Source organism: Lissotriton helveticus, chromosome 7, assembly GCF_964261635.1.
Source record: "Lissotriton helveticus chromosome 7, aLisHel1.1, whole genome shotgun sequence".
Taxonomy (NCBI): Eukaryota; Metazoa; Chordata; class Amphibia; order Caudata; family Salamandridae; genus Lissotriton; species Lissotriton helveticus.
In genome coordinates, this window is record NC_136068.1 from 780882412 (window position 1) to 780907147 (window position 24736).

Genomic DNA, 24736 nt, shown 5'->3' on the forward strand with positions numbered 1-24736 from the left:
TTCTAAGAAACAATGCATTAGCAGATTTTTTCCAAAGCCAGTTTTGAAGGAAAAGGCAATATACTAAACTCCTTATGATTGTCTCGAAACATTTTGGGTTTTTTCATCAGGGATAATGTCCAATTTATCTCACCGAGTACTGCTTCTTTCCAGCAAATGTAAGATATCCAACATATTGCAGGAGAATAATACAACAAGGAGATGTGTGGATGTTCCACTACTGCAATTCAGTCCGTGTATTCCCCACCAGTCTCAAAGACCTCTAGCCAGTAGGTTACAAGCCCAGACCCACAGAATGCGGAGCAGACTCAGAGACTTGAACCAGGTTACCCAGATGAACAGTCTGCAACTCTAGCCCTAAAGCCACATCAGGTACGTGGAGGAGGAGGCAGAAGCCCCAAGCACGCTCGGCTTGTTATGGACTCGAGCATCCAACAGAACCAGACTTCAAGTTCAAGATTTCGGTAGCTCGCCCACGGTCTACGTTACATCAGTCCTGTGACTACTACCATACGCTGTTTTAAACGCGGCCTGCGTGGAGAGTGTTGAATAAGCCGAATTTAGAGACACGTCGAACTGCTGCCTCGCTCTCAGTCCGTTGGTAGACTTTTTGGCTTCTACAATCGGGAACACATCTTAAAATAACTGCCGCTTTTTAAAGTGTTGAGAGGCTCATTACGTAGAATGTGTGAGAAGCAAGAAGAAAATTGTCTTAGGTTTATCTCTGCACACTAGCGAATGTCACTTTGGGGTCCCAACGGCAACAGAGAGAAAGCTAAGGATTGCGTTGAAGGTGATACGTTTCGGTGGTTGCGCACCGGACGGCTCTCAGCTGGTATGGGCGGGAGCCACGAGCATAAACGCCAACCAATCATAACTTCATATTAAAGTCTGCCAAATGTAACAGCCAATTAACAATTACCATAACACCCCGTTCACCAATCCCATAAGAGACGGGCTAGCCAATCCACTGTTGTTGCAAGTCCTACCAATTGAAGCACGTTTCCACCTACTTGATTTGCAGAAAGGACTTCAGGGGCGTGTGTTTGGGCCTACTCGCTGGCAGCACGAGGGCGAAATAACGGACTTCCAAGGGCAATTTTGGACTTGTTACTTCTGTGCTGTAACTGGCGGTTCAAGAGAGGTCTCGGCTTTACTGGTAAGAGATGCGTGGTGCTGTACTACGAGATGAAAAGTGGGCTGGGCCCCTCGGCCTCAGACCTAATAGTAATTAACAACCATTGACAAAGTGTTTATAAGAGTTAGAGCTATTGGCGTTGTAAATGACAATTTCTTTTACCCTTGTGTTATGGAGGGGAAGTACGTTGTGTGGAGTGGGATTATGTGGGTTGGATTGGAATTTTTTGGCATGATGTAGAGTTCTGTGGTGTGGATTAGATGTATGTGATGTGTTATGTAATTGTGTTGTTAAGTTGAATTATGTGGTTAGTTGTTGAATTGTGTGGAATGGAAATGTGTGGAGTTGAATTGTGCGATGTTGTAAAAATATGCTGATTGGAATGATGAGGCATTGTGTGGGATGAATTTATGTGGATTGTTATTATGTGGTATAGACTGGTTTTATGTGGGGTGTATTTATGTGATATTGAGTACATTGGAATTAAGTGGAGTTGAATCATGTTACGTTGAGTGGTATGATGTGGAGTGTAATTATACTGGGTGGTGTTGAATTGTGTGGTGTGGAATTGTGTGTCACAATAAACGTTCAGGTATGCCACAAGGGTCCAAGACGGATTCTCTTTATTATGCCTCTTCAGACTATTCAGATAGGATTCACATTAATGAAGATGACTGGATTTGTCCAAGAATACACAATGTAGTCAAGTGATAGATTGGGAATAAAACCCAAGTCTACGGGTTCCACAATCAACAATTTGGGCTCCAGATCTTTTCTAAGAAATCAAACATATTTGATTAGAAACTTATTTCTTGTGAAGTCCATACATTTTTAAAATTCAGATTTTTTCATTAGGATTTATGAGACAAGCAAGCAAAAAGTAAAACAAAAAAACGAAACAGGGCAGACAAAGTAGATACATCTTTATTTTAGCAATAGAACAGATCCTTATAGCACTGATGGGTGAAGCTGACCTCACGTATAGGCCATTTTTCAATAACATTCTCTCATATGTTGGTATAATGTCTCCCACACCAACAAGGCCATCTCCATGGAAGTGAACTGCTGCTTTAGGGGGAGAATAGAATTACCACCTGGACTAAATCTAAGCATGTCCAACTGTGCTTCCATACAAAAGCACCCAAGCATGGGAGCTGGTGATCCCCAGCAGTGGGCACAAGAAAGCAGAAACACGCCGGTGTGCTTTTTAGCTGGAACATGATTTTCTATGCTTCGTTCTTTGAATTTGCTATGGCTCACAGTAATTTTTTGTGTCTCAAGAGGGGGAGACCCGCTGCTAGAAATAGGTTTCTGTTTCCAGATTTCTCAAATTCCTAATTGAGTTTGCTGCTTAATAAAGAAGTATTATTAAAAGTAAAAAAATGTACAGGGAAAAAAATCCACGGTATGTGTGCATTTAAGAACATACATTTTAACATTCACTGCCTCTGCAGCAATTCTTCGTTGATCACCTCTCCTATATCTCCCTCTACTCTCCAAACTAAAGTGCTTTATAAAGAGGTGCACGTATGCGCAGTTTCACAACTAGAGACTTTATGCCTGAACAGCAAGGAATAAAAGCGCAGAACTGTTCGATCTAAAGGCAAACGCTTCTAGCAAGATGCCCCCCCTCTTAACGGGGGTGAGCAAGTAAAGGCAGCCATATGTTACCAGTAGTCTGAAAGACTAGTTTGTTCTGTAGAAGATTAAGACGTGTTAAGTTGTAACCTGCATAGTGAACATATAACTTGCTCGTGGACAGCACTTCCTGCTCTGTAACCAGCATCGGCTTTGTCAGGAGATCTCTTGATTTCCCCATAGGCAGTGATTCTTTGAGGGGAAATAAAGCAATCAGTCGATAATCACATAACTACGATTCAGTCTTCCCTGCCCCAGTCAAGCCATGATGGTTCCCGGTCTGCACCGGAAGACACTTGATCTTAAATATTGGCAAGACCAAAGATGATTTATTTATTTATACAGAGTTGATGAATTGCCCACACCTCACTGTGGTCTCTTAAAAGAGGCAAATCTAAATAAAATAAGGGGGTTAGAGTCCAGCTGGGTGGAAGGGAAGGACCAACTAGAGAGTCTCCACCGAAACCTACAGACAGTAGGAGGGAGGGCGAGTGCGTTACAATGGAGACAATGAAGACAGCCCTAGGGAAGCAGGCTTTGTCACTGGCAACTCGCTTCAAAGATGAATTTCGGACCTCACCCACTCCCAGCCAAACAGACTTATGCCTATACCCAGCAACATTTGGAGAGAGGATGTGCCGTAGCATTTAGAGCTGCCGACTTTAGAACTAGGTAACCTGGTTCTAGTCTCTTTGTCAGTTCTGCCTGTGACTACAAAAAAACCAAACATTTAAATACATGACGATTGTTAACAAATGCAGATCGCTCAGATCAAAAATACATTTCTAAAAGGCACTAACGTGACATAAAAAGAAAAATGACGCAGCCTCAAAGGAAATCAGGACTGATCTTATAATTCCAATTCAATAAAAAATAGTAGTTTGACAAACACATGCCATCATGGTAACTAGTGGAGTGATATTTTACCTTGTCCCCGCTCTCGGGGAGGGATAGACACTAAAAGAGACATGACAAATGCATGCCATACACAAATAGGAATAAAGAATAAGAGAGTGACAATGGAGCCAGCAATTAGCAAGCCTATGGGAGAGCTGTAAGCCCATAGAGTGAATACAGTATGTCTCAAAGAGACAGAGCATGCTCTACCTAGGCTTGACCTAAAAAAGGGTATGGTATTGAAACTGGTCAGAATGATGTTCAAAATTCATGGTCATCCAATCCTTGGCTTCTCTGAAAAGTATATAGAGCAATGGTCACGTATTCCAGTTGATTTTCTGATTCTCTGCAAATGTGTGTAAAAAAGGTACACAGTTCTCAAAATATTGACAAGGCAAAGGTAAAAGAAAATGCAATGCTCACAGGCAGTGTTGGAAAATACAGAGAACCTGCTGGATCCTTGTTCTGGCAGCTATATCCCCAGAGAAATATGCAGAATTCGTCCTGGTGTTATATTCAGACACCAGGGCATAATTCAGCTGTGCTGGCAAGTTGTCTGCAGTCAGTTTGGTACAGGAAACTTGAAGGCAGTGAGGGGGGTTTCTTATTTTAACATTTGCTGCGAGCAGATCAATGGCCCAATTTAAAGACCCACCACCACTTCTGTAGTTTAAATATCATCCTGGCTGGAAGCCATCTGGAGCCCAACACCTAGATGTCAATGCAATGGAAGCAAACACGGTATGTAGCTTGTTACTATTTCACAGGTAATTAGGAGAACTTACTGGAGGCACATTTTTAACTTTTTTCAACTCCTTATGTAAGAGATGTGCTTGCTCTCTAAGAATGCAAGGTTTATCTGTCTGTGTGAGAAATTAAACAAATATTGTTTTAATGGCACCTACTTTTTTAATTTAATCCTTTTCATAGGGTTACTCATCCCAGTGTAGGATGTTAGAGTGCTTTACATCACACACACAGGTACAATAAATCATACAAATGTGTAAATAAATGTACAGCAAATGTTACATAGGACAACAAAGGTTATAAGGTGAAGGTTATAAGGTGAAGGAACCACATATCATCCATACTTGTGTACAGTATATATTAAGACTGAATGGTCGGAAGAAACACAAACTCAGGATATAAAACGGAACATAGGGATTGTTATTATCTGTGCTGACAATATTTTATTACTTCTCAAAGGAATCCAATTTTAAAATTACAACAGATTGAGAAAAACAATAAAGATCTAAACGCACAGCTTTGAGTTTGTAGATCACTTTGCTATATTAAAAGGCTTGCAACTTGTGAACTAGAAGTGACAAAGTAATTTCAGTTTCAAAAGCAGTAGCCCACATACTGATCTAAAGAAATATAAATCTGTGATCTGTGTGTTACACAATGTGCTTTGCTGCAGGCACGTTAATCCTCTGTGCTGCTTTATGAGTCAAAACTGTGACTGAACTGTCCCAGAACAGAGTTAACCAATAGAGTTACCTTTGTGCTGTTATATTTCCCTCAAAATTTCTGGGCACCAAAAGATCCATTCAGCAGCAGGTATTGTAACCCTGTCAGATATTTAATAAAAAAAGTACTGTAAGTTGACTGTCGGACTCTGCTTTTCAGGCTCCTTGTGACTCCACCCCCTTTCCTCTGCCACACATTAGTCTCCAAATAATCGGTTCTTGGAGTAAATGTATTCCAATTCCAGCACTGCTTACAGGTGACTGTGTGACATCACAGAAGATTCTGTTGTTGGGTTGCTTCCTGCCTCTTTTTAGAGCAGAATTGAACAGCTTAAGGAAACTGATGCCCATTAAGGGAAGCATTTGGTTGAGAATTGTGTAGGTAATACTTTCCTTATTGCAGTGTGCGTTTTATGTACCTGCACCTCCAGATCGAGGCTCACTTTTCCCTTTTGTGATTACAAAAATTACTATTATTCAGCTGCTAAAGAGATTCCCTTTGTTTTGTTCCCTTAGTCTTTCCTGCTGAATGCCTTACTCTTTATTTGTTGGCAAAGACTACTGTGAGACTCAACAAGGGTAGGGTTACTCCACCAAAGGTGCCCAGTGCAACTTAAAAGAAAGCGTATTATCCTTTATCCAAGTACTGGCAGTCAGATTTATAATTTAACAACAGCAATCTTGGTACTGTTCTACTGTTGATCTGTGACGATCAACCTCAACACCCATCCGCTCCTCAATACCACTCCATCCAGTTTCATGCTCAAACTGCATTCATCGACCGCCACAGACGAACTCCTCATGATCCTAGACAGAGGGGAATCGGCGGCCTTCATCCTCCTGGATCCACTGGCAGATTTCAGTACTGTCTCACACCTCACCCCATGAAATCAATAACCAAAGACCCGCCTTCTTTTGGGCCTGCTTCGTCATAATTGAATGAAAACACCCTGTCAGCCTAGCAATGTACTCCTGAGTAGCCCACAACTTGTCCGTGGAGCAAGGTTCTTCACTCAGTCCCACACTTAACGCATGCATGATCCCGCTGTCCAATGCCATCCACTCGAACAACATCAACATCCTCAATTAAGCCGATCATGCCCAGCTAATAGTTTCCCTCTCTGTCAGGACACCCGCCCCAAGAAACAAGTTTACCACCACATGGATAAAGTAAAGGCTCAACAACGACACGACAGAGGTAGTAATCTTCAGCAATAGCACCTCACCTTTCAACTCCAAGTGGTGGCTGTCTAAACTGGGATCAACACCCTCACCCAACACCCATGTCAGGGACTTTGCGATCATTGTGGGCAACAAACTGGAAATGAAGAATTGAGTCAACACTGTTACAGCAATGCGCTTCCACACCCTGAAGTTGTTAAGGAAGATCTTAAAGTGCTTCTCAACCACATCGGAAAAATAGCACTCATGCCATCGAGTTCCATGTTTCTCAGTCTCTCCTGTGCCTTGCAACTGCACCCAGACTTTTTCTGTTTCCTGAAGGACAAATGAGAGCACTGAAAGGTAGATCTCTTTGCCTCGAGTTAAACTGCTAGCTTCTTGGGTATTACAATTGCAGACTATACCCAGAAGCTGAGGGTTGACACCTACAAGCAGAACTGGGGGATTTGGGTGCAGTAACACATTCTCCCTCCATTTGGTAAGATCGCCAGACTAATGGCGCAGGTGTGGAGGCAGTCAACAGATATTGTCCTGATGTAGGAAGCTGGCTCTCTATATAGTGTGTTAAAATGAAGCACACTGTGCAGAGTCTAGTGGGTCACACATTTGTTACAGAGGCTAAAGTAGATGATACTAAGGCTCTCTTCTGTGGTATTGTTGGCAAGCAATTGGGCTTATCCTAGGGAAGTGCTAAGCATTTATTGTACCCAAAGGCAATAAATGAGACATACACTCAAAAATAAATCCGAGACCAATGTAGAAAAAGAACCACTTCTTTTTAATTTTATATTTCAAACTCAAGAACTTTGTTTCAAGGTAAGTACAGTTTTTAATAAAATTATGCACAGGGAAGTAAATGTTTCAGACCTGTGCGCTTTTACGCACATTGCAATCCTATGGGAGGAAAAGTCAAAGATGCATATATCTCTAAATACAGTCGGTTTCAGGGGTTCACCTCCTGGAATTGGAATAGTAGTGGGCCAAGATTCAAAGTACTACCATCAGTTCTTCAGCAACCGCCTTGGTTCTTCTGGGAGGAGGGTGCTAGTGAGGCTGGTAACTGGCATTAAGGAGAAAGGGCGCACCTGAAAATGCTGTATAGGAGGACTTGTGGGCATCTCCGAAGGCTCCCAAACAGGGGTTCAGGTTTTGAGGGTCTTGGGGGTGTAGCCGGTTTGATAGGGCCCGGGGTGGAGGGCCCGGGAGCAGAGTGGTTCGGTCGTCTAGGCAGGTGCGCAAAGATTCCCCTCACGGTCAGAGACAAACAGATGGAAGAGGAGCAATCAAGGCAGCTGAGCCACTCTCAAAATGGATCTCAGTGCTGCTGATGCCCTTCGACAGCTGCTGGGTCCTGGTGCAGTGTTTGGTATTGGGCATCCGGTACTCTGGGGGTTGGTATGGGATGGCTCCGGTTGGTCCTGGTGTCTTCACACTCGGCAGGAAATAGATCTGACGTTCCAGAGCCCGAGTACCTTCTCCTGGTTGACTGCTGCGTTGGTCGGGCCGGGGAGCTGCAGGGCGGTGGGCCGGACTCTGCTTGTTGGTACCTGCGGACTACAGGAGAGTAGCTCCTCTACTACAAGGGAAACGTTTGGTTTTGGGTGAAGTGCTGACAGGCTATCTAAAGCTTTGGCAGTTCTCCAGCTCGCAGGTCGATTCACTCTTTCGTGGTTGACGAGAGAAGGCTGAGGACGGTGAGGCTTTTGCCAAAGTTCTGCTGCAGTTCTCGCCAGCCAATGACTCTTCTTCATCCTTCTTCTGTTGATCCTTCAAATCTGAAGTTCAGGGTTAAGGGGTGCCACCTAAATACTCAATTTATGGGCGTTAAGAGGAGTACTGGGTAGTATCCAATGGGCAGCCGGCCTGTAGGGGACTACACCCTCGCTGACCCTAGTAGGCCAATTTTCTCCAAAACAAGATGTAGAATTCTGTAAAGTGGGGTCCACACCAGCTGGCTCACCCTAGGGGTGGTGCTGGCTGAATGTGGGCACACCTCCTATTCTAACTAATTTTCTCGCCTGTCTTGCTGCCAAAAAGTTGGGTCAGGGCAGGTTGGGCGGCACCTTTACTATAGCGAGAGACCCAGGGTCGCATATAAAATGCGGCAGGTCCTTTGATGTTTCTGGCCCTGGAATGCCCATCCTGCTTGGACGAGGTGTGAACAACTCTGCCCAGATTAGGCTTTGTTCCTGTCCTATGAGAGCGAAGGCTGTCACGTCAGGAGGGCAGAAACCTGTCTAGGGTAGCTGGCTGGTGGAGGCCAGTCTGTCAACACACTAGTATTCGGTAGGTTTTCAGGGGACACCTCTAAGGTGCTCTCTGAGTGCACCTATTAATAAATCCAGTGCTAGCATCAGTGTGGTTTTATTAAGATGAGGTGTTTGGTACCAAATACCTTGGGGTACAGTAAAACCATCATGCAGATGGGGAACTTGTAGTGACGAGTGTCCAGCCCATGTGCTCGTTATAACTTCCCTGTGCACTGTTAATAAATAAGGGTGAACTTAGATTTCAACGGGGCATATCCACTATTGCAGATATGCCCTCTCATGGGTATAGTGCACCCTGCCTTAGGGCTGTAAGGCCTGCCATAAGGGAGACTTACCTATCCCACATATAGTGCTGGCAGGCATGGCATACAGGGATGTGTGCCATGTCAGCTCTTCGGTTTTCTCTGCACCAAGACAAGCAGGGTGCCATGGCAGTTTGCATGAGCTTGGCAAGGGGGTCCCTTAGGGTGGCACAAGTCATGCTGCAGCCCTGAGGGACCCTCTTTAGGTTCTGTGCCCTAGGTACCAAGGGTACCACTTACTAGGGACGTACAAGGGACCTCAAAGAGTTTACAATTGTGGAACAATCGTACAGTTTAGGGAAAGAACATTGGTGTTGGGGACCTAGTTAGCAGCAATCCAGAACATGTTAAGTCAAAGTTGCGCCAGATATCAGGCAAAACGTGGGAGGGATACTGCAACAGAAACTCAGTCTTCTACACCTGATAATACACTTTGGAGAGAGTCAGTGTGGGTTTGGTTCTTCTGACCTTTCCTGATATTTTCCAGACTTTCTGAGTGATTAACACGGAGCTTCCACTAGCTGGTCCTAGTGAGGTCTACCTGCCTTGTGACAAGGAGGATTTCTGGATACCTTGAGAAGTCCAAGAACTTTTATTCCATGCTACAGGATATATATCCAATGAGCTTAGACAGAGTCTGTGATGAAGCAATAAGCTATAAAGAAAAAGATGGGCCCATTAGTGTTTGGGATAGAGTTTGGATCCCCTGGAGAATACATTGTTCACATCCTAAACTTCTGTTCGGAGATGGCAGGAAAAGGATTGGCTTAATGAACAACCAATGCCTTCCACAGCCATTTCAGTGGGTCCTGTCCCTCTCAATGGTGTCTCGATTAGGGAACATACATTGGTGTCTCGCCTCCTTGTGGGTGTTACAATAGTGATTCCGCCTGAACTGAAATGCTTGCACTCTTGGTACTACAACTTGGTCCTGGATTTCATGCACTCATGGCCTGACAAGGAATTACTTTCTAGAAAAGAATACTAAATAACTGGCTGTGCCCTTGTGCTTGATTTTTTTTTTAAATGTATTTTTATTGATTTTCAACAACATCAAACATCTGGCATTTGTTGCACAATAATATTGCCCAGTATGAACTTTCGATATGAGGTCTATTTTCGTTATGTTGGACACATTTGATTATATTCATCATCACCCCACATTCCCCCATTACATAGTTATCTGGCATGGCCCATCCACCTTGGAATATCCTGCAATCATATTTACGTGTGTTCTCTGTCCGTTTTTCTAGGCAGACATCTATGATTGTACCGAACTTCAAATCTATGTTCATCAGAAAAGCCAGTCCCATTTCCATAATCCCCTCCCCCCCTTTTTGCCACCGGTGTGTCCAGTGTACGCACAGAGGAAATTACAATATGTTGTTTCATTCTGGCTCAGTGTAGTACTTCAACCTCCAGACTGCTCACTCCAATCTGACATTCCCCAATTTTATGGAAATGTCTCCCAGGAATGTTAGGAGCACCATGTGCTCTTGTGCTTGATATCCCGTTTATAATTCTCAGGTGTGCGAGCACCGGATGTAACGGTTATGGTGTTTATTCTGGAGGGGTGGGGTCACTTTTATGGTGGCTATAAAGACCAAGTCCAATACAGGGTCTATCACTTACCTTACTTTCCCCAGCACGCCAAAGCTCTTAATTGTCCGATGTTTAAAGGTGTGCAAGAATCAGACGGTGGAATTTAGACAACCAGGAGAACAACAGTTACTCATTTCTATCAAGAAGCCGTTTGCAGCTGTTCGATTACGAACTACAGCAAGATGGGCATCAGGATTAATTTATCTATTTTTGGGCTCACTTTTTTAGAGAGGCTATGGCTCTGAAAGCATTTGCATTAAGATGCAGCCAAGAGGACATCATAAATGCCACAGACTGGTTGACTGATTTGATCTTCAGGAAATTCTAATACGGTGCTGGTATCATTAGTGATCAGTAGGCTTTCACCATGCAGAATCTGGTCTTGACATACATTGTGAACTGTCCTAGGTATTGTGATGGAAAATCGTAATTCTATTAAGGAAGGGAGTGGTAAGATAAATGTATAGTTTATTTGCATTATACTTTAAAATGATTGAATGCCATTATGTGATTATCAGTATGTTTTTTACACATGCATGTAACGGAAAGTCAGTGTTTTGCAGCATATTATGTTGTGACAGCTACTGATATTGCTCACTCATTTTATGAGGAAGGTTAATTATTCACAGTGTGTGGTTAATTTAGGATTGGATCAAAAGCACAAGTAAAGTCTGGATGCAATTGCTTCCGTTTAACTGGTAGGAAGAAAGAGGAAGTGTTATTCTCCTGTTGGGCTCATGTCTTGACTAGTATTCATCTGATTGGTTGTTGAGAATGATGATTTGTTCTTTTCCTGGCCCTTATGGGTCTTGTACCCCGACACCAGTGATCCAGCGCCCCTATAAAAAAACTGTCTCACCAACGCTACCCATCAATCATAATACTCACCATTAATCATAAAACACTCACAAGGCCCTTAACAAACGAGACAATTTTTGGGCGACTGAATCATGTGACCTAATTAATAAAACCTATTCACAAACTATTTATATGTATATATACAATTGCAGTTTATTATTTCTTACCATGGTTTTATGCATTTATCATATTAATTAAGTCACTTAGGCAAATGGATCAGCTGATGATAACTAGACCATGAATAAACAAGACCAGCTTGTCGTTTCAAAAATCTATTATTTAACTTCATTATTCAGGAAAGTGCATTCTCATTAGGAAATCTTTATTTATTAGCAAATTAAGCAGCATCAATTAAGGTAAATGAATTATTGAACTGACATCTTCAAAGCATATCAGCATGTATGAGTTAGAGCAAAATAACCGTTTTCCATTCCCTAAGTCTATTTCCCTGACTAAACTCTCTTCTCCTAAAGGTAAAGTCATTAAAGCCTGTTATCCATACGTGCGCCAAAAGTCCAACAGCACGACACGCCCATCAGGAATCGGAAAGCGAGAAGCGCCCTCCTGTCAAAGGGGCCAAGCTTTATACCTTTCTGTCTAACTAATCTCACAAAAAAATATATTTTTCCCGGCCATCCAGTGTCCTCATTGGCTGACTGATGTCAGCTCATATGGTGTCATCACCTTTCTCCAAGCCTAGATCGGGCTTTTCTTAGAGTCCATTGTCTCTTATTCACAAGTCACGCAGCTTCCTTAAAAATGAAACATTACACAAGTCACAGGCCGTGACTTCCTTAGCTTGGCAAACTTTGCCGCTTCCTGTCCTTGAATCAGTCTCACCAAGAGCACGTAAAACAATTTTCATTTGAGCTTGCTAATATTTTTCAACGTGGTAAAAGTTTCCATGCAGGGCTCTTGCTCTCTCTGGACAGGACTTTGACAACGCCATCTTTTCAGTTTACTCTTTGGGCCTCACTCGAAAACTATTATTTAAACAAACACAAGACATCAATTAATTAGAGAATTGAGACCCATTCTGTTACCCACCCCCTTTGCTAATTATTAACCCATTTATTTATGTTACCTAGCTAAGCACAAGCCACAGAAATCTCCACAAACTTTGCCACATAAAAGACGTAAGACTTAACATAAGCACACAAATAAGCACATGCCATTAATTAAAACAGCCGCATTTAATATTGACAAATACAATAGACAAGATTAGTTTATTATTTTCAACGCACTTGCTTTTGCAACAAAGAGCACATAAGTTAGTCCTTCATGTTGTGTAAATGCATTTTAATCTAGGTTGGTTAATAATTCATCACAAATCAGTTAATACGGTTATATTATTATGGAAGTTTAACTTTGCGAGCCAGAACAAAATATCATTCTGAATCTCGCTCCATCAGCTCCCTCATCTGGTGATTTCAAAATCACCAAACTACACCCAAAATTTTAGCAAAATTTTAAAACCCTTGAACATGTTTTGGACAATCACAGTATTAGTATTTCTAAACTTTCGATTCTGCTGTGTGTTTGTAACTCTCATATTGTGACCTACGAAACTCTTCTAATTCTATCTGTTTTTCCTGTTCTTTTCTGAGCTTGTAAATCCTCTTCTTTTCCCTAAGATACTTCTTTCTTTTGTGTAACATGCAACTAATTTTTAGCAAAAATATCACAAAAACTATAGCTAATAAAGGACACAATATTTTGCCTAAAATTGAACTACCAATCTCTTGAAACCAGGTTTTGATTGCTGCAAATCTTTTGCTCAAGCGTTCCGAAAAATCTTCATCTTCTAATGGTACAATTTCTGAATGTAATTCTGTAATATTCTTGATATACATCTCAATGTTTTGACTCTTATCTGGAATATATGTACAGCAATGCTGGACATGTAATATTCCACAAACTCCTCCCTCTTTAGCTAAAAGAATGTCAAGTGCAAGACGGTTCTGCATAACCATCGATCTCATGGCAATAAGTTCAGTATCAACTAATTGGAATCCATTAGCAGTATCAGTAGACAATTTGTCAACAATTGTAGACATTTTTCTGATTTTAACTGCATTCAGGGTTATACCCACAAAAGGTATTACTGCACCAAAAATATCTCCCAAAATTTCTGAAAAACTTTCTCTTCTGAATCTACTCAGATGATTGTTAATTTCAAATGAACCCTTTGCATTTCTATCTACATTAAAAATCTTTGGAAAAACTAATCCGATATAGCAATGTGGATCATGCGCTCGCATGATGTCGATCACCGATCCACATGGTGATTGTTTATGGTGTCTGGGATCAGACCATGACGTTAAAAACTGTCGATCCTGCGTCAAAATGACTCCAAAGGCTTTGCGTGAACGTGAAGCAAAACAACTTCTAGCAAAAGTGAAGGGAAGAGAAACTGAGAGATCATCGAGGTCGACGTCGAGACGCTCGAAGTCGAGACAGAAGTCGCATTCGAAGTCGAGGTCGAAGTCGGCTTCGAGGTCGAGATCCAGAGCAAGATCGAGGTCTAGAGGAAGATCGAGGTCCGGATCCAAGTCGACTTCGGGTCATGCTTCGGGTTTTTCGAGAAAGAAGCACAAGAGGAGGAAACATAGCTCCAGACATCATTCTGGTAAAGATTCTTCGGATTCAAAGGAAAAAATCCCTAAGACATCATACGGACTTCGTTTCTCCTTCTCCTTTACAATCTCCTCATTGTTCCCCGACTCCGGAACAAGAACCTGATCCGGAATCACATCACTCTTCGGATCATGAGGTTGAAGTAGAGGTTCCTCGAGCTCATACTCCCGTGGAAGTCCCTGAAAATCTCGAAGGACAGGATGAACCGATGCCGGAACGACCTCCTCCGGAACAGCCGATTGGTTCGTATCCTCCTTTTCCTGGTCCGGGAGAAGACCCATCACATTTTCTTAATGCAATGTTTGGGGTCTATAATAGAGCTATGTACCCTACCGGCGCACCTGTTGGTCCCGTGGGTCCATTGTCTTTTAATTTGGGCATTCCTCAATCTTACGCCCGGCCCCATTTATGCCGTTTATGACGACGCCCTATGCACCTTGGCTCGGTACGGCTCCGCCAAGGTCGTCGACTCCGCATACGGCTTCGCCGACTCCGGATCGACCTCGTGAATCCAATCGGAATACCACACCGATTCGTGAATCTCATCCTGCTGCTCCAGCTCCTCGCTCGACGTCGGATCCGACTCCATCGGAGTCGTTACCGGATCCGTCGACTTCGATTCGTATAGAATGGTCGAGACGTAGAGCTCAACGTCTTTTAGAAGAAAAGGAATATGATGATCCTGAAGTGGAGGAAGGTGAGCTTCTGGATCAGGGAGATTGTTTTGAAGACCTTCATAGTGCCAGTGGCCTAGAACTTTCTCCTGAGTGGGGTTTACCATCAGTTTCTGATGCTCCATCAAAAGGACGTGACATCTTATCACACTGTAATTAGGAAAGCTGCAGATATACTTAATCTGACCTTACCTACTGTGGAATACAAACCTAATATCCTTACAGAGGTTTTGCATTCTCCCTCATCCATTATTGAGCCTACACTTCCATTTACTGAGGCTTTGACTGAACCAATAATGGAAGTTTGGAAAAGACCTTTAACTGCTCCTGCAGTTTCTAGATCTGTAGCGAGACGTTACAGAGTGGCTCCTGGTGACCCTGAATTCCCCTCTTCACATCCTTCTCCTGAGAGCTTGGTAGTACAGGCCGCTTGTTCCAACAGGTCGGCAGGTTCGTTTCCTCAAGTACCAGCAGACAAAGACTCAAAAGAATTGGACCAATCTGCTAAAAAGATTTTTTCATCAAGTAGCATGGCTTTGAAATCTACTAATGCTACTTGTCTGCTAGGGAGGTATATACATGCTTTGATGGACTCTGTGAAGCAACTGTCATCTAAGCTTCCTGAGGATGATAGAAAGAACTTTAATGAGGTAGTCTCCGACACTCAAGCTGCTGCCCGCTTAGTCATTCATAGTGGCATGGATACAGCGGACTCTGTTGCCAGAATTATGGGTTCTACTGTTGCCACCAGAAGAGCTGCGTGGTTAAAATCTTCTGATTTTTCTGCAGACGTTCAAGCCACTTTGATGGACTTGCCTTTTGATGGGACAGGCCTTTTTGGGAAGAAGGCAGATGTGGCTTTGGAAAGATTCAAAGATAGCCGGGCTACTGCAAGGTCTTTGGGTCTCCAGGAAAGAGGTTCTACCACTAAGAAGTTTAGAGGGTTTGGTAGATCCTCCTTTCGTCCCTTCAGACAAGGCCAACAACAACAGCAGCAGCAACAAAACCCTCTGTACAAATCTTATAGAGGTAGACAGAAGGGTCGTGGACGTGGACGTCAAGTCTCCTCTTCCTCTACTTCCTCCAATAATACCCAACCCCCACCTACTTCAGCAAAGCAGCCCTAGATCCACCATTCTGGATCATGTGGGTCCGGTAGGGGGTCGACTTACTCATTTTCTACGAGATTGGGAATCGGTTACATCAGATCCTTGGGTTCTCAATCTCATAGAGAATGGGTATGCACTTCCTTTTCAGAGTTCCCTCCCAATTACCCTCCTTGCCAAGGTTATTGTTCGGAGGACCACCTGCTTCTCCGGCAGGAAGAAGTCCTGTTCCAAAAAGGTGCGATAGAGGTGGTTCCAGAGCAGGAAAGGGGTCAGGGGTGCTACTCCTGGTATTTCCAGATACCCAAGAAAGATGGCAGGCTTCGGCCAATCCTGGACCTCAGGATTTTGAACCTCTATCTCAAATCAAATCAAGTAAGCTTTATTCGGTTTTTGAGTTTAAAACCATAAAAGCGACAGAAAGAAATACATACATGCATAAAAAACTCAACAATTCATTTCAAGATTAAAAGAAAACCGACTAAAGTTTAGCAAATCAACTAATCACGATAATCAAAATAATAACCCAAGATAAACAGAGACTCCTTTTCACCAGGTATTATAATTCGGTGCTCGGGGTCCAGGATAAAAGTCATACAGGTCCCCGATACAGATGGGACCATCTCCAATTTTGGGCTGAGTAGATCGTAAATAGGGGGCAATGTTGCTGTGTTTAAATTTAATTAGTATCAAGTCCCCTGGAATATCTTTGGGCAACATCCCTAGCCACCCCACCCTCCTGACGCTCAGGATCCCGCCATCTAGAGCAGGTGGTAGCGGTCTGTTGTTTTTTAGCCAAAAGATGGCTTTATTCAGCAAGTCCTGATGTAATTCACGTTTGCCCTGACTGAGTGGAGGGACCCCAGAAAGAACGGTGACGTATGGGGCGGCTTCAGGGGGTAGATTGATTCGATGCCTTCTTTCTTGAGAAATCCTAGGAACTATGTTGGGGACATGTGCGGGATTAAAAGTAGCATTGCTGCCACTTGGATTGGGTGTAGTAAAAGGGGAGTCAAAAGATTGAACTTTCCTGGGAGCAATGGTCTTAAGTTTTTCATAGTTGGTAGTGAGGGTAGAGCATATGGGTATAGCAGTATTTTCAGTTAATGTATAAATCATATTTACAGTTTTTTCGATACTGGTCAATCTGTCCCCCAAATCATTGATTTTAGCAACCAGGGGTGACAATGCGGAGTTTAACAATCGCTCTATTTGCGCCAGTAGGGTCAATTGGAGGGGCGATACAGAGTCATTTGTTCGAGTCCCAGCCTTGTCCGACATTAATAGGGTTGGTTTGGGAGGGGATAATGAGGGGCTACAGGACAATTGGTCGGTAGAAAGGATAGTTTCGGGGGGTGAAGGAACATCCTGGGGAGTGCAAATTATTTGGACAGTGTCTCTGCCCACTATGGGGGGAGTTGATAGATCCGGGCCATAGTTTGTGCCACACAGGGCATTCAGCTCCTCCCAGATGGACATAGTAGTTGGGAGACAGAACTCCAATAACAACAGTAGGCAGTCCAAAGCGGTAAAGATAAGAAGAATTAAGCGTCTTTGTACCTCCTCCTTTGGTGCAGCCAAGTGGGGTGACCCGTCCCGTCCTTCTCGGGTCCTCTGGGGGCCGTAGAGGGCCCGCCCTTTGCCCGGGCTTAGCCCGGCGTCCCGCGGAGCGCTTCCCTGGTGTGTCAGAAGCAGCGCCGCCGCTAGGGCCGCCGGGAGATGTAGTCCCGGAGCGGCGGCGCTGTGGGCTGCACGAGTGGACTCCTGGCGGTGGCGGCAACAGTGGGGGCTTGCTCTCCACCCCCCTCCTCTGGGCCGGTAAGTTCAAGTGACCCCCGCGCTCCGCCGAGCGGAGCTCTCTTTTTAGGCGCCTCCTGGCGCTTCCCTGGTGTGTCAGAAACCTCTATCTCAAACAGGAGAAGTTCAAAATGCTCACACTTGCACAGGTTCTTCAAGCGCTGATGGAAGAAGACTGGATGGTGTCGATCGACTTGCAGGATGCGTATTTTCACATCCCCATTCTGAAGTTGCACAGAAAGTATCTCCGTTTTACGGTGGGATCGCAACACTACCAGTTTGCGGTCCTTCCTTTTGGGCTTACTACTGCGCCTCGAGTTTTCACCAAGGTGATGGCAGTGGTGGCTGCGCATCTCAGAAGATCGGGGATTCCTGTGTTCCCCTATCTAGACGACTGGCTGATCAAGGCGGAGTCGCCAGAGAATGTGCTTCATCATCTGCAGGAGACAACTCAGTTGTTGCACAGGTTGGGTTTTTCGATAAATGTACCCAAGTCTCACCTGGTGCCCTCCCAGCGCAACCTGTTCATATGTGCTGTACTGGACACTACTGTATGTCGTGCATTCCCTCCACCTCAAAGGATTCACGACATACAGGAAATGATTTCTTTATTCTACAATGGAGCGGTTGTTCCAGTCCTGAAGGTCCTTCGTCTGCTCGGTCTGATGGCTTCTTGCATTCTGTTGGTCAATGCACGCTGGCACATGAGGGCACTCCAGTGGTGCCTCCGCAGGCAGTGGTATCAGCACAACGGAGATCTCAGGGAGTCAGTGAGGATCTCCAGAGAAACTGCAGCAGGTCTGTCTTGGTGGAGTGTGGAAGGCAATCTGTCACAAGGAAAGCCTTTTCAACTTCCTTCATCAGTGGCCACAGTGATAACGAATGCATCCACTCTCGGGTGGGGTGCTCATCTGGGGGACCTGGAGGTCAAAGGACTTTGGTCTCCGGAGGAAAGGTTGCTTCACATCAACCTTCTAGAGTTGCGGGCAATACGTCTGGCACTCAAGGCCTTCCTCACTTCCCTTCGCGGTCAGTCGGTTCAAGTCTTGACGGACAACACGACCGCGATGTGGTACATCAACAAGCAGGGAGGAGTGGGGTCGCAGTGTCTCTGCAGAGAGGCTCTGCGTCTCTGGTCCTGGGTTCAGGACCATCAGATTTGTCTGATGGCAAATCATCTGGCCGGAGTTCAGAACGTTCGTGCAGACAGTCTCAGTCGGCAGTTCTCTGCCGACCACGAGTGGAGACTTCACCCGGAGGTTGTTCACGGCATCTTTCAGATGTGGGGGACTCCTCGGGTGGACCTATTTGCCACTCGCGAGAATGCTCACTGCCTGTCATTCTGCAGTCTCCAGTTTCCGATGCAAGGAGCTTTGGGGGACGCGTTTCAGTTGAGTTGGGAAAATCAACTCCTTTACGCGTTTCCTCCCATACCCTTGATTCCTCGGGTTCTGAGGAAGATTCGCCAAGACCGGGCCCAAGTCATATTGGTTGCCCCGGATTGGCCAAGAAGGGTGTGGTACACAGACCTTCTCCACCTCTCCTCTCACCCGCCGCTCCGTCTCCCTCACAGGGCAGACCTCCTCTCTCAGATGGAGGGGCAGGTTCTACACCCCCACCTCCAGACATTACACCTTCATGCTTGGAGATTGAACGGGGCAACTTGAATTCTTTTTCTCTCCCTCACGATGTGGTGGATGTCATTCTTTCTGCCAGGCGTGACTCCACTAAGTCCATTTATTCGTATAGGTGGTCTAAATTTGTTTCTTGGTGTAGGGGGAGAGATTTTGACCCTTTGAAGGCTCATTTGTCTGACATTTTGCAGTTTGCTCTTTCTCTGGCGCAGCAAGGATTTGCTGTTGCCATGGTCAAGGGGTATCTTTCAGCCTTATCGGCATTTCTCGGTTTGCCGGATCAGCCTTCTCTTTTTAAGTCTCCATTTTACTTTCAACAGGGTTCATTGCAACGATTTCTTCACTTCGGTCTAATCTTAATTTTGCAAACATCGTTCTAGTTCCTACATAGCCTCTTACAACCTGACTACTTAATTAAAAACCGGGGTCTTGTGGAAAACAACTAGGGACATAGAAAACTGTGGTAAGGGCGTAAATCGACCCATCTCTTACAACCGGGGGTGAGGGGCAGTTTTAAACTCCCGTCTGGGGCAGCTGATACGAAACTGGGGGTGTTCTGGGAAGATGGGGATGTTTCGATCACCTTTACTGTTTGGGTATTGCGACAATTCGGGACGGGGAAGGTCGCGTTATCTGAGGCATCTTTTTATAACACAGGAGCCGCTGGGTATACACCTGTTACAACGGATCTTTTACTCCGCAGACCCATTACAACGCGACCATTACTCCGCATACCATTACAACGCATTGCGCTGGGGGGCGCTCTAGGATAGGTAATAAGTATAATTTACTATCCAACACCTTCCCTAGGGTCCACGGGGACTGGAGTTAGAATAGTAAATTATACTTACCACTATCCAGCGCCCCAAGGCGCTATGCGTTGTAACGGTATGCGGTGTAAAAGTCGCGTTGTAATGGTCTGCGGAGTAAAAGTATGCGTTATAACGTCATACATCCGAGCCGCTGACATGTAGTTCCCTTATTTCGGGTCAGATTAGGGAACCTCAGTCGTCTTACCTGTCCTGTCCCTCTTGGCCAAATCTCGGTTTCATCAATTTAGCAGAAAGGAGAGGTAGTGACACGGCGTCAGGGTGATTTTTACTTAGGATAAATTTTGAGCAAATACTTGTGGTATTTGGGGCCAATTGGTGAGGCACTAGGGGTGGCGGTTTGCCAATTTAGGTGCTTAGTCGTTCGGAAGAGCGAGAGAGAGAGAGAGAGAGAGAGAGAGAGAGAGAGAGAGAGAGAGAGAGAGAGATGTGCAACAACAGGCTAAATAGTACACGTGCGACATGGGGAGTGGCCGTGCATTAAGACAGGCTATTCAGCGCATTACGCAACATAAGGCATTATGGGTCTGTGTTAGAATTTTGAAAGCATGCAGTTTGGGATGGACGAGCATTAGGCCGGGTACAGGGGACATGCATCGAGAAAAAAAGACACCATTGTGTCGCATTTCTTGCATTCTCGGTCCGTTAATTAGTTAAGTCAACGCGTCAGTCATACACAAACATCATCTCATAGTTTCAGACATACGTGACAGGTGTCCATTCACGCAACACGGATCAAGGGTGATCGCTTTCATCATGTCATAAACTCTATTGGCTCTTTTGGTAAAAAGAGCAGTTTGTGGGTGTGTTTAGGTGCCACCAGGCAGTGTTAGTCCGCTTCGTGTATCAGACATGGCGAGGCTTCAGATCTTCACCATACTTCGGTCGTGATTCCGGTGTGGCCTGTAGAGGGGGAAAAAAGAGGGTAGGGGAGGGGGACAACATTCGAGCATATCAAAAGCATGGGTACGAAAGTCGTTTACTTACCTCATACTCGTCTTATCCCCTCGGGATAGAATCCCTGGGGTTTTGGTTTCTGGAGCCAAGGGGGGGGGGGGGTGGGGGCAGTGTGACCTTATAGGCTGTGAGTAGGGAAACGTTAGAGAATCAGAAGCACTTAGTGTGAGGTTTCCAGTTGGTAGGTGTATTTAGCTATTGGGGTCCTTAAACCTCTTTCAACGCTGTGATGTTCTAAGGTTTATCAGCTCTTCGGTCAACTCTGTTCCCTAGTACCTTTGAGTGTCGTATCTTTATAATATTTTATCATTTACATCGTTTCACTTTACCCAACCTTTATATTCCATCTTTTACACCATTTCGCTTTTACCCATCCCCAGAAGTCGAGGTCTTTCTCCATGCGCGAGTCCCTGAGTCAGTCGCATATTTGACGGCAGAGTGTCGTGTCTCAGATTCGATCCTCCATCCGGGGCTGGGCAACCATCTTCTATTAACCTTAAAGAGAGAGCAGAGTAGGGTGCACAGAAAAGAACTCTCCCGCCGATCCCATATTTTAAATAAAGCATGTAATACCCGTTCATAGTTTGAAAAACCTTTATTTTGCAAAATCATTCAGCATGTAGATTTATGAAGGTGCAGTCGTACTTGGCCGGACACGGCAATGGCTAAAGTGCGTACAGTAGGGGGTTATTTTGCAGCATTAAAAAACATTAGAAAGGTTTATTCATTCACTCGTAGGAAACTAAAATGTCTATAAATTGGTTGGGGGATCGGGGGGCATTTATTTCATAATTTAGAAGCACCGTCACACTAGTCGCAATCAGATTTCCTATATGCATACCGTGTACGTGCGTCATAAGCGAGGTTATACATCAGCTAAAAAAAATATAATACATCGTACATTTGTAATCAACATTTTTTTAACGGAGTCCTTTTATATGTTCGTCGAGTGAACTCTCTTTCTTTCTCGTCAAGTGTACAAAGGATCAGGTACATGTCTCAGAAAATCAAGTTTTTCTTTATTAGCAAAAAGAAAACACCACGTGGCGTTCGTAAGTTCCTATTGTTACCGGCGCCATTTTGGGCGGGGCCGGGTTAGTCCGGAAGTAGCATCAGAAAAAAATGTTTCCTACAACCGGCAGTTGGACCAGAGTCCTTTTCGGCAGTTCAAGAATTCATGCTAACAGAAAGAGTGGCAATGTCATGCTTGTTTTGTTAGCGATCAAGGCAGTTGTCCCTTACCGGAAGCCTGCAGGGGCCGAGGGCTCCTGGGACGTTTGTAGAATCTTCAAGGCTGTGGGGGTGCTGTCGGAGGTGGGAGCTCGTGCCCCGGTGGGCAAGCGCCCGAGTTACATTGCTGTTCAAAGTTACTCTAGCGGCCGAGGCCCGCCTTCCAGCGGACCCAGACGCCATTTTGAGGCCTGCAGCAGCCCCCCTCGTCGAGTCTGCGAGAGTGGAAGAGACCTTTCTGGGGACAAATAGAGAATGGAACTCCGTGTTGTGGAAGCAGGACGTTCGGCTAGGGCGCAGCTGTGGCGCCCCCACCTGGGGGGCGAGGGAGACTCGTTTGCGCCATCTCCCTCTCCCGGTGCACTCCATGCCGCTCTCTTTCATGGGCATGCACGATGGTCTCTCCACACCCTGTGCTCCACAAGTCCCATGCCCAGTGCTGCGGAAGTATGGCCACCTGCGGAGCATGTTCGGTGCTGCGCAAGTACTGGGGCGCCACCATGGTATGTTCGGTGCTACGCAGGTATTTGCACCATCGCCTGGCTGGAGGAGTTCGGCGCTGGGCCGGGGGCTGGGAAACCTCCTATCCGTGGAGGTGGGAGAGGCTCGTCCGCGTCGCCTCTCCCTCCCAGCCCGACCTGGACTAATTTTCGCGGAGGTATGTACAAGACATCCCTCCCCCAGAGTTGTCGCAGCCATTATTCAAGTGGCGCCGGGCGTGCTGCTGCGGCCATTACGGAGGGGAAAAGAAAGAAGTGTCCCGTCCTTCTCTGGACCGGGCTTCCGGTGGATGTCGGCCGGATGCCCCTTGCTCTGGCCCCATGAACGGGTTCCTTGGCTCATCGGCTGCAGCCGGATCCAGTTGGCCCCGGTCCCTGGCCATTGGTGGCCGGACCGGGAGGACATGTGGCGGGACTGCCTGCAACTACCCAGGGCCGCTGCGGCCGGACTCTGCCGGCCCCTGTCTCTCCTCCGGCTCCACCCTATGTTATGATTTCCTGACCGACTGTTGGCAGCAGGACCCGCCTTATATGGGTTGCTGCCGGTTGGGCGTAGCCGTAACCCTGCCCTACTTTGGAAGGTTCCAGAATGGGGGGGCGAATGTTCTGCTGACTTTCATTTTCTAGTTTTACCGTTCTTGTTTCAAACGTTTTCTGTTGTTAGGGCATTATTAAGTGTTATTATTACGTATTGTTATTTGTTTCTTGTTCGTTATGTTAAATAAAAGTTCAAGTTCATAAGTGGCCTACGGATTTCGTTTTCCCACTCCTTTCTTTCCAGGTTGTTCCATGCTAAAGCTTCTGTTAACAGAAGTTTAAGTACCATGATAACGCAGGCAGAGGGATGACGCAGATTCATGCATTACGTACACACAAACTCAGACGGGGAGACAGTACAAATATTATATAAAAAAGACCCAAGACAAACATAAAAACAGTTATTGGCCATAATTATCTTATTTCTATATGCTGCGCATACTTTTTGTTAGAGCAATGGGGCAGGCTTTAGTTATATGCCTATAAGGATGCGGAAGAAAAGGAGGTAGTAGGTTTTCAGACATAGGCAATATCCCTAGTCCTATCGGCGAAGGATACTTGTGTAACCCTTACCTCGAAATACCCTAAACTTTTCCCTACTTGGCTAAACGTAAGGATGCTTGATCATGTGTGTACATTATTCTTTCTGTTTTCTTCGGGGTTTGTCGTCTGTCAATTTAGAGCTACACTGGGTTTTCCCGTCTTATCGTTGTTGGATCTATGAGGACTCGAACATGTCGCTGAAATCGGCTTGGCGAAATCTGTGCCATCGGGCATAATCGAACGTGGTGGTTCTATCTGGCCTGTTCAAGTCAGTCTGATTCATCTTTGTCTCGCGCCTTTTCCCTTTCTGACGGCCTGTTATTCCTGTCGGTCCTCTGCTCCTATTCACGCTCAGGAGAGTCGGGCATTGGGCTTTCCAGTGCCCGGCATATCTACAAAAAGCACATTGGTTTTGCCCTAAGTCTGGCCGTCCTGTGCGTAGTGTCGGGGGATTACTTTCGGGACGTTGTGTTCTGAGGTCGTCCTGTTGATATGTTCCTTTACCTGCTCTGTCCTCGTCTCTATTCTTTCGTTGCATTGCTTCTTTGCGCCACATACCGAGGCAGTCGAGCATAACGGGCGTTGTCTTATTATCACGAAGGGCTATTTCTAACGTTTCTATTTTATCAAGATCGAAGGATCCTATCAGTGGCCACTGTTTCTCTTGGCTTTCTTTGGTATACCTGTGCCACAGTTTACTATAGGCTATGGTAACTAATCCATAGTTTACGAACATGTCTTTATTAGGGGTGCCTTCCAGCGGAGCTAGATGATCCACCTCTAATAAACGGTCCGGGCTGAACCAGCTATCGACCAGTGGGGAGAAGACAGACATGACAGCTCACGATGAGGGACAAAAAGTCAGCACTGCCTATCTTATCACTGCGCGCAAAGACTAGACAGAATATTTCTATTCTACGTTGTTTGCAGGCAGT

General features: G+C 45.2%; 1 protein-coding gene across 5 annotated transcripts in view; it reads left to right on the plus strand.

Moving 5' to 3' along the window:
* The first annotated feature begins 1029 nt into the window (after window positions 1-1029).
* Window positions 1030-24736, plus strand: part of LOC144769184 (uncharacterized) — a 4448662-nt gene continuing 4424955 nt past the window's right edge. For all 5 annotated transcript variants that reach the window (XR_013598674.1, XR_013598675.1, XM_078653198.1 and 2 more), the window contains exon 1: window positions 1030-1159. The gene's annotated coding sequence lies outside the window, so the exon portion shown is untranslated. The remainder of the gene's footprint in view (window positions 1160-24736) is intronic.